Raw genomic sequence first — 12,656 nt, 5'->3', positions numbered from 1 at the left:
TTTTGAATGAGTGAGTTTATTGAGTATATAGTGTACCTAAAGTAAAAAAATAAATAGTAAGGCATGTGTGATGATGGACGGATGGATAGATAGATGATAGATAGAGAGATAGATAGATAGATAGATAGATAGATAGATAGATAGATAAATAGATAGATAGATAGATAAATTTGAACGCTTAAAACACTCAGCAGAGGGGTTGGGGATTTGGCTCAATGGTAGAGCACTTGCCTAGCAAGCGCAAGGCCCTGGGTTTGGTCCCCAGCTCAAAAAAAAAACCAAAACCAAAAACAAAAACACTCCGCAGAGATCAACTGGCAAAGCCCCATTAAGGCAGCGAGCTGGAGTTCCTGGTAGAGAGAGTCCTGGCAAGAGCAGTGTCCCATCTGGTGAGAATTCTAAATAAAAGAGCAAATAACAACATATATAGATGACACCATCAAATCAGACATTTACACTATTCAGCAAAAACCAACTAGAGAAATGGAGGCTGCCAGTTGGAGTTCCCAGTTGAGGTCCCTGTCCATGGATGGCATTCCTATTGCTGAACCTCTGGCTTCTCCTTGTATGGTGAGCAAACAATAAACAGCAGCAGCATCTGTTGGTGATACTTGGCCTTCTAGCTAGCTCCAAGAGAAAGGTTTTACTCGTGAGTGGTTGTGAGCTTCTCTTCTCTCTCAGGGTTATGGGGTAGCCTGTCCTCAGACAAGTGGCCTGGGAGGGAAACATTTCTGTTTATTTGTTTGTTTTGTTTTTTGGGTTGTGGTTTGTTTGTTTTTGTTTTGTTTTGCAGGGGTGGGGGTGTCTTACTATGTAGCTCTACCTGATCTTAGAACTCACAGAATCTGCCTGCTTCTGCCTCTGGAGTGCTGGGAACAAAAGTATGTGCCACTACACCCAGTTCAGAGGACACTTACAAAGAACATTTTATTGATTCTGAATTTCACATCATGCACCCCAATCCCACTCATCCCCTCTGCCCTTGCAACCTCCCTCCACCCGGAAAAAAATTTTTAAAGTTTAAAAAAACAATAAAAACATCTCTCCATGGAAACTGCAGTGTGTCGCAGTGTGTCGCACAGAATATACTTTTGTCCACACATCTTTAATTGCAAATGTTCATTGTAATGAGGCATTGGTCTGGCTGCAGGTCTCTGGCTTTTGCTACGCTATCAATACAGGCTCCTCACCAGGACTCCTCTCCATATCTGTTGTTACCCCATGTGATGGAGATCCTGCAGCTTTGATTGGCATGACTGGCCCCTTCATGCACTCCAGAATTTTTTAGATGGGGTAGGTGTTGGGGTGGACCAGTTCAAAGCCCTGGATCTGTGCCTAGGGGGTAGCAGAGCTGGTTAGCCTGCCCTTACCACCCTCACCACCAGGGCCAGTTCTCCAGCACTGCCACAGCTAATTTACCCAAGTGCCACGGTCAACAAGGGGCAGGGCCACTCTTTGCTCTTGTGCCCTCAGTGCAGCTCATGATTCTCCCACTACCAAGGAGTTGCCTAGATGAGGGATGAGGGAGGTGGCGGGGAGTGGGAAGTGAGCGGACTGCTCTTTGAATGTCGCAGCTGGCGAGGGACAAGACCAGCTCTCCTGCCTGCCACAGAGGATGAGAGGGCATCTCTTCCACACCTATACCACCTCAGGGCAGATGATGGGTGGGACCCAAGCAGTGAGAACCAGGGAGAGCACTACACAGCCCTAGGACCTCAACATGATCCCAGGATGTCTGCCTGGCCTTCGGTGGTACCATGAGCTATGGACATCAACACAGACCCCACGGACCCAGGCATGGCTCCCAGTTGGGAGCACAGGCCTGGACTTTCTGATGACCTCAGGTGGTAGGGTGGCTACTCTCAGGCTGTTTGTCTTCACCTCTCATCTCAGAGATGAAATTATAAGACATATCTGAAAAGGAAGGGTGGGTGAATCAGCTTCCAGTGCCAGCTACTCAGTGACTTTAAACAACGCATGGTAACTAATATAACATATTGCAAATGGCCACTCCATTCTTCCATTTTTCCAGGCCCAAATCTCCAGATTCATCCTTAACTCACTCATCATTTTCTCTCCATCAAATATATCCTCTACCTATAAAATAAACCCAGTAGCTCACAATCTCACCACTTCCATGGTAGCTCATCAACCCTAGCTCCCATATCTTTCTTGTGAAGTATTGCAGGAGCCTTAACATGGAGGCCTACTGTGTGCTCTAATCTCAGAGTCACTGCAGTGTCTCTGCTGAAAACCACAACCCCACATACACCCTTCCCATGATGGCCAAGAAGCAAAAGAAGAAGAGCAACAAGCAAATATGTCAGGGGTTTGCACTTGTCACTTGTGTTCATCCGTTGACCAAAGAAAAGATTTGGCCAAATCTTAAGTCCAAAGGACTTGCCTGTTGGCAACCACAACAAAGGATTCTGTATGCAAAATAAGACATTAGGGTAGGGAGTAATGGGGACCAACTTATCCTACTACAGTCTACATCCTCCCCACATGCGAGATACATTCACTCTTGATCCTAACCCCCTAAAAGTGCCATCAACTCTTTGAAGTCTAGGAACTCATGATCTCTATCAGGTCCAGGTGTATCTTTTCCTGATGTAGAAACCTTTGAATTCAAAGGGCAAATAGCTGTCACAATGATGAAATCCCACTGAAGTTTCTGTTAGGTAAAGGTGGAATCGCATGGATCACATGTTTTCCTCAGATATTTGCAAAGGGTAATAGGCTTTCTCAACCTGTTTGTAGGAAGTTGAGGGCCCAGAAAGCTATTTACAACTCGTATAAAATTTTCTGTGTTTTAGTTGATGGTAATACTTATTTTTAAACGACTTCTGAGAGTATTTTTATTTTGCATGTATGAGTGCCTACATGTATGTAAGTGTACCATGTGTGTGCTGAATATCTCCAAAGGTCAGAAAGGGCCTCAGATGCCCTGGAACTGGAAGTACAGATGGCTGTGAGCTGCTGTGTAAGTGCTGGGAGTGGAGCCTGTGTCCGCTACAGGAGCAAATTTCTTAACTGTTGTGACATCGCTCCAGCACTGGTGGTAATACTTATTGCTAATAAAGTTATCTTTAAAATTAGTGAAGTTTCTATGTATTTGACTATAGTCAACTCTGTGCTAAAAACTAGAACATCTTTTTTTTCTTCCAAGATTTTCAAGAATGAAACCAAATTTGGATAGAGCCCTTAGAGCCCTTAATTATAATATCTAACTAATTTCTGTGCTTCTACTCTGCCTTAGAATTCTTCAAAAGAAAAATCTTCATATACACACATACACGTACACACTCACACATGATTTAATTATGGAGTTCCAGAACAGTATGCCATTAGTAAACAGGAGAATCAAACAATTCAGTCATGTAATTCAGTCTGAATCTGAAGGCTGGTGAGAACCAGATGCCAAAAGTGTAATTCTCGGTGCAAGGTCAAAGGTATAAGTCTTGGAGTTCAAAAGGTCTGAGCCCAAGAGCTATGGTATCTTAAGGCCAAAAGAAGATAGCTTACCCCAGTTCCAAAAGGAGGAGGAGGAAGAGGAGGAAGGGGAGGAGGAGGAAGTGGAGAAAGAGGAAGAGGAGGAGGAAGAGGAGAAAGAGGAAGAGGAGGAGGAAGAGGAGGAGGAAGAAGAAGAGGAGGAGGGGGAGGAAGAAGAGGGGGAGGGAGAAGAGGAAGAGGAAGAGGAAGAGGAAGACATCCTTTCTCAGTATTTCCATTCTGCTGAAGCCCCCTAGAGAGGAAAAAACCTACCGTCCTTAGTCTACTGATTTAAATACATAGTGATGGGAGACCTGAGTTTAGTTCCTAGCCCTACATCAAGCACTTCACAACTGTAACTCCTGCTAGCTCTAGCTCCAAGAGTTCTCATCACCTCTTTTGGCCTTTGCAGGCACTTGTACTCATGTACACATTCTCACACAAGTATTCACAAATATACACTAAGTGTAATTTAAAACAAACGTTAAATTTATCAAGAGTGCAGAAAGAGCTGAGTAGTGAGTGCTAGAGCACACACACACACACACACACACACACACACACACACACACTCACTCCCTGTGCTCTTGACTGTGGTTGAGATGCGACAAGCTGTTTCTGCCACCTTGCTATGATGGACTGGAACCTGGGACTGAGAATCAAAATAAGCCCTCTCTTCCCTAAGTAGCTTTTTATCAGTATTTTACCATAGCAACAGAAATGAAAGCAGGATGCCTGCTACGTAGATTGGGCTGCTAACGGTACTTGTCACAAACAGGAAGGAGGACCAATAATACTTGGAGTTAGAAAAAAATGGAAAACCATGTAAAGGGGAGGAACTTACACTATTTAGAAACACACTGTGGTGGTGGTTTGGCTGGAATGGCCTCCGTAGTCTCAGAGAGTGGCATTATGTCAAAGGGTTACAAGTGACCTTGATGGATTGGTGTGGCCTTGTTGGAGGAAATGTGTCACCAGGAGTGGGCTTTGGGGTTTCAAAGCCCAAACCAAACCCAGCGTCATTCTCTGTCCCTGTGGCTGCCTGATCCGGATGTAGAATTCTCGGCTAACTCTTCAGCACGTCTGCCTACACGCTGCCATGTTTCCCACCATGATGACAATGAATTAAGCCTCTCAGTCTGTAAACCAAACCTAATCAAATGTTTTATAAGAGTTGCCATGGTCATGGTGTCTCTTCACCACAACAGAACCCCAGCTAAGACACACACAAATGTGTTCTGTAGAGATAAAAGTTCAATGCTTGTCAACATGAATTTCCCAATAAATATTACTGCCAGTATATCTAAACAAAAGGAGTTGCTGTTATGGTCATAGATCAATCCTTTCTTATAAATAAAACCAAGAATACCCTGGAGGGTCTTGTTCTTTTGTTAGTGCTTTATAGAGCTTAGTCAGTCAGTGTGTCTCTGACTCAGAAACGAATCGGGGTAAGTTCTCACTGTTGCTACCATTCTGTTTCTGTTCATATTATAGCATGCAATTTTTGTCTTAAAGCATACTGAATAGGGATCTGCCATTTAACTTCTCTATCAAATCAATTCGAGTAGTAATATATATTTTTTGAAGTTTTGATTTGTTTTTCTCCATGAAATATGGGCTGTGGGTGGTTGGTTAGATGAGTGGCTTGTTGATTAATCGTTAGAATTCCAAAATCCCTGGACTGGAGAGATGGCTCAGCAGTTAAGAGCACTGACTGCTCTTCCAGAGGTCCTGAGTTCAATTCCCAGCAACCACATGGTGGCTCACAATCATCTGTAACAGATTCTGGTGTATCTCAAGATAGCTACAATGTACTCATATGCATTAAATAAATAAAATATCTAAAAAAAAAGAATTCCAAAATCCCAAATAGTGATACTATAGAATGAATTATATCCAACCCTGTTGATCCACTGAAATCCTAAATGGCCTGGATCATAGATCAGGACATAAATCTTTAGGAAATAATTAGAATTAACAAGTCCATGAGGGCAGGGGCCTTCTTCTCTTCTTTTCTTTCACTTGATGCCAGCTTCCAGACTATGAGCCACATACACTCCTTTATCATCCCATATTAGATGTTCTAAAGATGGTAAATGGACTAAGACAGTTGGGCTCAAACAGGGGTGATTTCCAACCTCAGGAGACATCTGCCAATGTCTGGAGTCATTTTTTTTGTTAAAGCAGCTCAGGAAATGGAGGAAGAGGGTTATAAATATCTATAGCTAGGTGTACCACCACAACAAAAATTATGCAGGCCAAATGTCTTTAGTATAAAGGTGGGAAACCCCTGAATTATTAAAAATGTCATGTAGTTCCAAGGGAGAACAAGATTTAGGCTAAAACTGGCTGAGCAGGGAGTAGGGATAGAAGAAACATACCTCTCTGTTTAATTGCTCTATAAAATATAACATGCTGCGATAAAGCTGGAAGTCTTGGGACTTTGACGTGTAGATGCGGATCTCCTGATTTAATCATTTTCAGTAATTTATAACAGACTGAAAACTCCTGTGCTGTCAGTCTCAGGCAAACGAAAGCTGAAGATAAGAAGGACAAAGGGAAAGAGCGAAGAGAGAAACTAACAGCTAGACGCAGCAGCCCGATCTGTACAGAGAAACACAGCAGTCGCAGCCCAAGTACATCTACCAACTGGGAGACACTAGACTTAATGTAATGAGATACATTAAGTCAGGACTTCCCAAGGGAGCACAGACATTCCCTAAAAGGTGGGCCATACATTCACACAATGAGCACAGAGAAAAGAGGCAGGGGCGAGAAAGACAGAAAAAAACCACCACAGGCCATACATGCATTTGATGCGATCACATTATAATTTGACTTCCATGTATTAAAGAAAGAAAATACCACAAGCAAGGTAGAAACAACAACAGAATGAGAAGAGATATTTTCAATTCAAACTGCACAAAATTAACAAAAGAGCTAGTGTATAAAATACAGACTCATACTCAGTATAAAGACGCCATGGGAAGAGCGGATACTAAACCGGGTATTGATTATGGTAGGAGAGCAACAAGAGACAGAAGGATGGGGGCAGCCCACAGAAGTGTGCACATGCACACACACAGACACACACACACACACACATACACAAATATATATGTATATATAAATACATATGTATATATATGGTGTTTTATTTCTCTTTTTAAAAGACTTGTTATCCTGAGTGAGGTAACCCAATCACAGAAAAACACACATGGTATGCACTCATTGATAAGTGGCTATTAGCCCAAATGCTTGAATTACCCTAGATGCACAGAACACATGAAACTCAAGATGGATGACCAACATGTGAATGCTTCACTCCTTTTTTAAAAGGGGAACAAGAATACCCTTGGGAGGGAATAGGGAGGCAAAGTTTAGAACAGAGGCAGAAGGAACACCCATTCAGAGCCTGCCCCACATGTGGCCCATACATATACAGCCACCAAACTAGATAAGATGGATGAAGCAAAGAAGTGCAGGCTGACAGGAACCGGATGTAGATCTCTCCTGAGAAACCAGACAGAATACAGCAAATACATAGGCAAATGCCAGCAGCAAACCACTGAACTGAGAACGGGACCCTCGTTGAAGGAATCAGAGAAAGGACTGAAAGAACTGAAGGGGCTTGAGACCCCATATGAACAACAATGCCAACCAACTAAAGCTTCCAGGGACTAAGCCACTACCCAAAGACTATACATGGACTGACCCCGGGCTCCAACCTCATAGGTACCAATGAATAGCCTAGTAAGAGCACCAGTGGAAGGGGAAGCCCTTGGTCCTGCCAAGGCTGGACCCCAGTGAACAGGATTGTTTGGGGGAGGGCGGTAATGGGAGGAGGATGGGGAGGGGAACACCCATATAGAAGAGGAGGGGGAGGAGTTAGGGGGGATGTTGGCCTGGAAACCGGGAAAGGGAATAACATTTGAAATGTAAATAAGAAATACCCAATTTAATAAAGATGGAAAAAATAAAAATAAAAAAATTTTTAAAAAATATTTGTTATTTTTAATTTTGTAAATGTACGGGTAAGGGGTATGTGCACTTGAGTGTAGGTGCGGTCTACAGAGGTGAGAGACATCAGGCCATCCTATGTCATAGGAGGTTGTGAGCAACCCAAAATGGGAACTAGGGACCCAACTCGGACCTTCAACAAGAGCAGTAATAGCTCTTACAGGCTGAGCTACCTCTCTAGTCACTGTTTTACTTCTTTAAAAAAAAAAAAAAAGAGAGAGGCCTGGTACAGTAGCATACTCTTGTAGTCCCGGCACTCACAAAGGCTGAGGCAGGCAGATTGTGTAATTAGAGGACAGACTGGTTAGTTCAAACAGTGTTGGGAGTCAATGAGGCTGGGTGGTGAGGACATGAATTGTTATAATTTCCATTCTTATCTGTATACTTCAAGTCTGTTAGGAAAAAAAAAGCTAAGAATTCTTACAAGTCAATAAGAAGAAGAAAAATAGAAAACTGGGCAAAATACAAGCACAGAAAAAGAAGACCTAAATCTAGTGAGCTTATGGAAAAAGGATGTTAACAAAGAAAATTATCAATTCAAGCTAGGTACAGTGAGGAATGCTGCTAATCCAGCACTGGGGAGGCTAAGGCCCGAGGGTTAGTTCAAAGTTGGAACTGGAGAGATGGCTCAGCGGTTAAGACCACTGACTGCTCTTCCACAGGTCCTGAGTTCAAATCCTAGCAACCACATGGTGGCTAACAACCATCTGTAATGGGATCTGATGCCCTCTTCTGGTGTGTCTGAAGACAGCTACAGTGTATTTATATATAATAAATGAATAAATCTTTAAAAAAAAAACAAAACAAAACAGGAGTTCAAAGTCATCCTTGGCAGTATAGTCAGGTCAAGACCAGCCTCAGCTAATTGAAACTCGATTTTGAGGGTCTCAGCGGTCAAGAGAACTTCCTGCACTTGGAAAAGACCCAGATATGTTTCCAAGCACCCATATGGCAGTTCATAACCATCTATAACTCCAGTTTGAGGGCCTCTGACAGTCTGTTCTGGCTTCCGTGGGTACCAGGTATGAACATGGTAGACATACACGCACGGAAGCAGAAGAGTCAAAAACATAAAGACAAACCTTTTCGTTTTGGTTTGCTTTGGTTTTTCAAGACAGGGATTCTCTGTGTATCCCTTGGCTGTCCTGAAAATAACTCTGGAGATCAGGCTAGCCTCAGAGATCTGACTGACTCTGCCTCCTGAGTGCTGGCATTAAAGACAAAGAACAAACTTTTTAAAAAGAAAGTCACTCTCAAAAAGAGGGAGATGTGGTCACAGCCCCTATAGTATACTTGATAAACTGTGCTTCCAAGGAAGATGGAAAGGTGGAAAGGGGAAAGTGTTATACAACGTTTCGTGTACAGTCTGGCAGATTTTTAAAATTTTCCATAAGTGGATGTCACGAACCAGAACGCACTGATCCTGCTCTTGGGGATGAGAAGTGGCGCATGTCTAATAAAATTTATGACGAGCATCTTCTGGGTGATTTAAGAACGCCAACTGCTGCCAGAGGCAGCTGGAGGAGTTATTTCACTGGGAACAACAGGCTTCGAGTTTTCAAAAGTCCATGGCATTCCCAGTTTCTCTCTCTACTTCACACTTGTGGATCAAGATATAAGCTCTCGGCTACCGCTCCAAAACAATGCCTGCCTGCCTACATGCTCCCCAACAAGATGGCCACGAATTCTTACCCTCTGGAACTGTGAACCCCAAATTAAGATGCCTTGGTTATGGTATTTTGTCACAGCAACAGAAAAGTGACTAAGACAAGCTTACGCTCTCTTTCTCTCTTCCCCCCCTTTCTCCCTCTCTCTCTTTCACTTTTTAAAAACTGTGTGTGTGTGTGTGCGCGCCTCACACTGTTGAGTGGAGGTCAAAGGAACCCCACAATAAGAGGTTCTAGAGATTGAACTCAAATCATAAGACTTGGTATTTACTGAAACACATCTCTCCTGCCCAAAAGATAATGTTTAGAAATAAAGTGATTAGCTGGGGCTCCACCTGGATTTGACTTGTCATCAATATTACCCAGGTCCTGAGACCCCATCCCTTATGTGAGAACAATTGTCACCGGGCTTTGTGTCCTTTTTTTTTTTTTTTTTTTTTTTTTTTTTTTTTTTTTTTGAGGTGAGGCAGGGTGAGGGAGGAGGTGGGATGAGAATTGACTTCGCTTGTTGGAAGGTTAAAAAAACCTCATGAAATCCTGAGTGCTCAAAACAGTGACTCTGTCAGCTAGCAAGCCATCCTCTCCACTCCAAGGCCACTGTTAACAGGCGCTGTGAGGCAGGGACTGCTCTCTGCACACAAAAGTCTCCTTTGTCACCTGGACCTCTTTTGGGCTGTGCCAAAAGAGGCCCTCAGAAGAGACTTCAAGGCCACCAGAAGAAAGTAAACCTCCTGCCTGCTTCCTGTCTGCTCCCTATGCCCGACAGTGTCATCAGCCGTTGTTCTTCCTGTCCCGGGAGCAGCAGCTCAGTCCAGAAGCACGTACATCTCGATTTCAGCACTCAGCCACCCACCAGGATCCTTAGATGTCCAAGTTTCAGCTGCAGGAGTCCTCTTTCTTTTTTTTTTTTTTTCTTTTTTTTTTGGTTTTTTTTTTTTTTGTTGTTTTTTTTTTTTTTTTTTTATTAACTTGAGTATTTCTTATATACATTTCGAGTGTTATTCCCTTTCCCGGTTTCCGGGCAAACATCCCCCTCCCCCCTCCCCTTCCTTATGGGTGTTCCCCTCCCAACCCTCCCCCCATTGCCGCCCTCCCCCCATAGACTAGTTCACTGTGGGTTCAGTCAGGAAAAGGGAGTCCTCTTTCTTAAGCAAGTTTTAGTGTTTCCAACTTTTCTTTGTCCTTTTAGACCAAGAACTGGCAGGTAGCCCCTAGCAGTGTCTGTCTCTGTAACAGCTATTGTCTCTACAGCATTCTCAGTCGTATGATAACAACTCTGGGGCTGGAGAGAGAGGGCTCAACAGTTAGGAGCGCTTGCTGTTCTTCTAGGGTACCAGTTTGGCTCCCAGCATCTACATCAGGGAGCTTACAATCATCTGTAACTTCAGCTCCAAGGGATCCAATGCCCTCTCCTGGCTTCCCTGGGCACTCTCTCACACATGTACATACACGCATACATACATATACAGAAATAAAATAAAACATAAAAATATTTTTCAATTAGACTGGGATTGGAGAGATGGCTTAGTGATTAAGACCACTTACTGTTTTTGCAGCAGATCCAGATTTATTTTCCACACAATGGCTTATAACTGTCTATACTTTCTGTTCCAGAGAATATGGTGTCTTCTTCTGGCTTCCAAGGGCAACAGGCACAGACACGTACATACATACATCATACATACATACATACATACATACATACATACATACATACCAGCCAAACACCTGTACGCATAAAATAAATCTTTAAAAAATAAAGCCCATTCCTCAACCTGACACCCCTGCTTACATCTTTATAAATATTTTCTTTATTAAATCCATCTCAATTACCTCCATTTGAGTGTGCCATATGTTGCCTTCCTGGCTGCAGATAGATGCAGGAATAGGTACCAGGAGGGGCTCAAGAAAACACACTCCCAAAATAGTAGTCTGATATTTTGTTGCTCTCATGTAGTTGAGAAGCACACGGCTGCCCTCCCCATTAGGAGAAAGTAGAATGCTGGCAACCCAAGGTATTCACTGAAATAACAGTGGCAACCTATCACTGGTGGCAGCATGGAGTGAATTCAGGTAGAGGACAACAGATATAAACTGACTGTGGCACTTAGTTGCCATGGTAACAGAATGATTGTAAAGACTGTAATCAGATGATGGCTGCTGAATACTCTAAGGACAGTAAACAAGGGGAAAAATATGTCAAGTGCCTTAAGTACCCAGATCAGAATCTGATGAGAAGTCAGACATCTCTATGGCATCTCTAACAGAGTCCGTCTCCTTTGGTCATCGGACTGATACGAATAAGGACCAAGACTAAACATTCTGTTAACGGTTGCGGGGTTAAAATCCTAATTAAGCACTGAAATCTGGAAAGGTGGTGGTGTAACCAGTCTAACAGAAAGAATATTCTAAAGAGACGCTCGTGCCTATTGCTTTGGCACCCAAGACTACAAAAGCAATGGTCCCTGAAAAATTGCAATTTTTCCAGGCATCTTATGCCAGAGGAAGAAATTGTCACCTAGAATGGAAACAGCTTTTAAACACTTCGGACATCCTGGGGCTGGGACTAGTTAGCTGCTCACACCTTGGCTCCACTACTTAAACCTACACCAGGACCCTACCAGGGTCCATGCTGGGACCCTGAAGACAGACTTGGAGGGCTGCCAGCCTTCTATCTTCCTCTTCTCCATGTATACATTACATAGGTCTCCCTTTTCTGTGTTTCTCTATTTCTTGTCTGCTTAATTGACCTATTGAGGACAGAGGACGAAGCCTGGCTTATTTATAAGATCTGACAGGCTCAGGCTTGAGCCAAATAACTCTGCTAACGGTATGACGACGAAGTGATCAGGCACTTGACTAGCGTGCAGAAGGTTCTGGACCTTAAAATCTCCAGCTTCAGTCTCCCACGATAAGCTAAGTGTGCTAATGGGAAAGTAATGAGACCTTGAAATGTTGGAAAGAGATACAAGAGAAAACAGAATCAGAGCTGAAGCTGTCCTAACCCTCCAACAGGAGGGCGATAGCTGTTCATCTGCAAAAAATTAAAACACTTCAAGGGCCATGTCTTGGGAAGGTGCCATGGAATGAAACGTGATTTTCCCAGATATCTGCTTCCAGAGTCTTCCAGACCCACAAGGAGAATCAAATGCCAACACAGTCCAAGTGATAAAGTGTAAAATCTAGGCCTAAAAGGAGATAGAGTTCCTACCAAAAGAGTAGCAGAAGTCCAAAACCTTAAATCAGGAATCTGGGGAGGATGTGCTCAGTGGGATTCTATGGTTGTTAGGCTAAGAAGATTTGATTAAGATGAATGTGCTGAGGTGGGCGCACTATGGGAAACGGGTTTCCTGACATGATCTGAGGAAGTACCATTGGTCAGCTAAGCTGTCCAAAAGTAAGCTACAGGTAGTAAAGCTGAGACATCAGAAGTTCCTTGGGACATAGCAGACACCAGTAAGTTAAAATGCTAGAGGA

The sequence above is a fragment of the Rattus norvegicus genome, chromosome 8 (assembly GCF_036323735.1).
Source record: "Rattus norvegicus strain BN/NHsdMcwi chromosome 8, GRCr8, whole genome shotgun sequence".
NCBI lineage: Eukaryota > Metazoa > Chordata > Mammalia > Rodentia > Muridae > Rattus > Rattus norvegicus.
Note: the sequence above shows the minus strand (reverse complement) of the source record.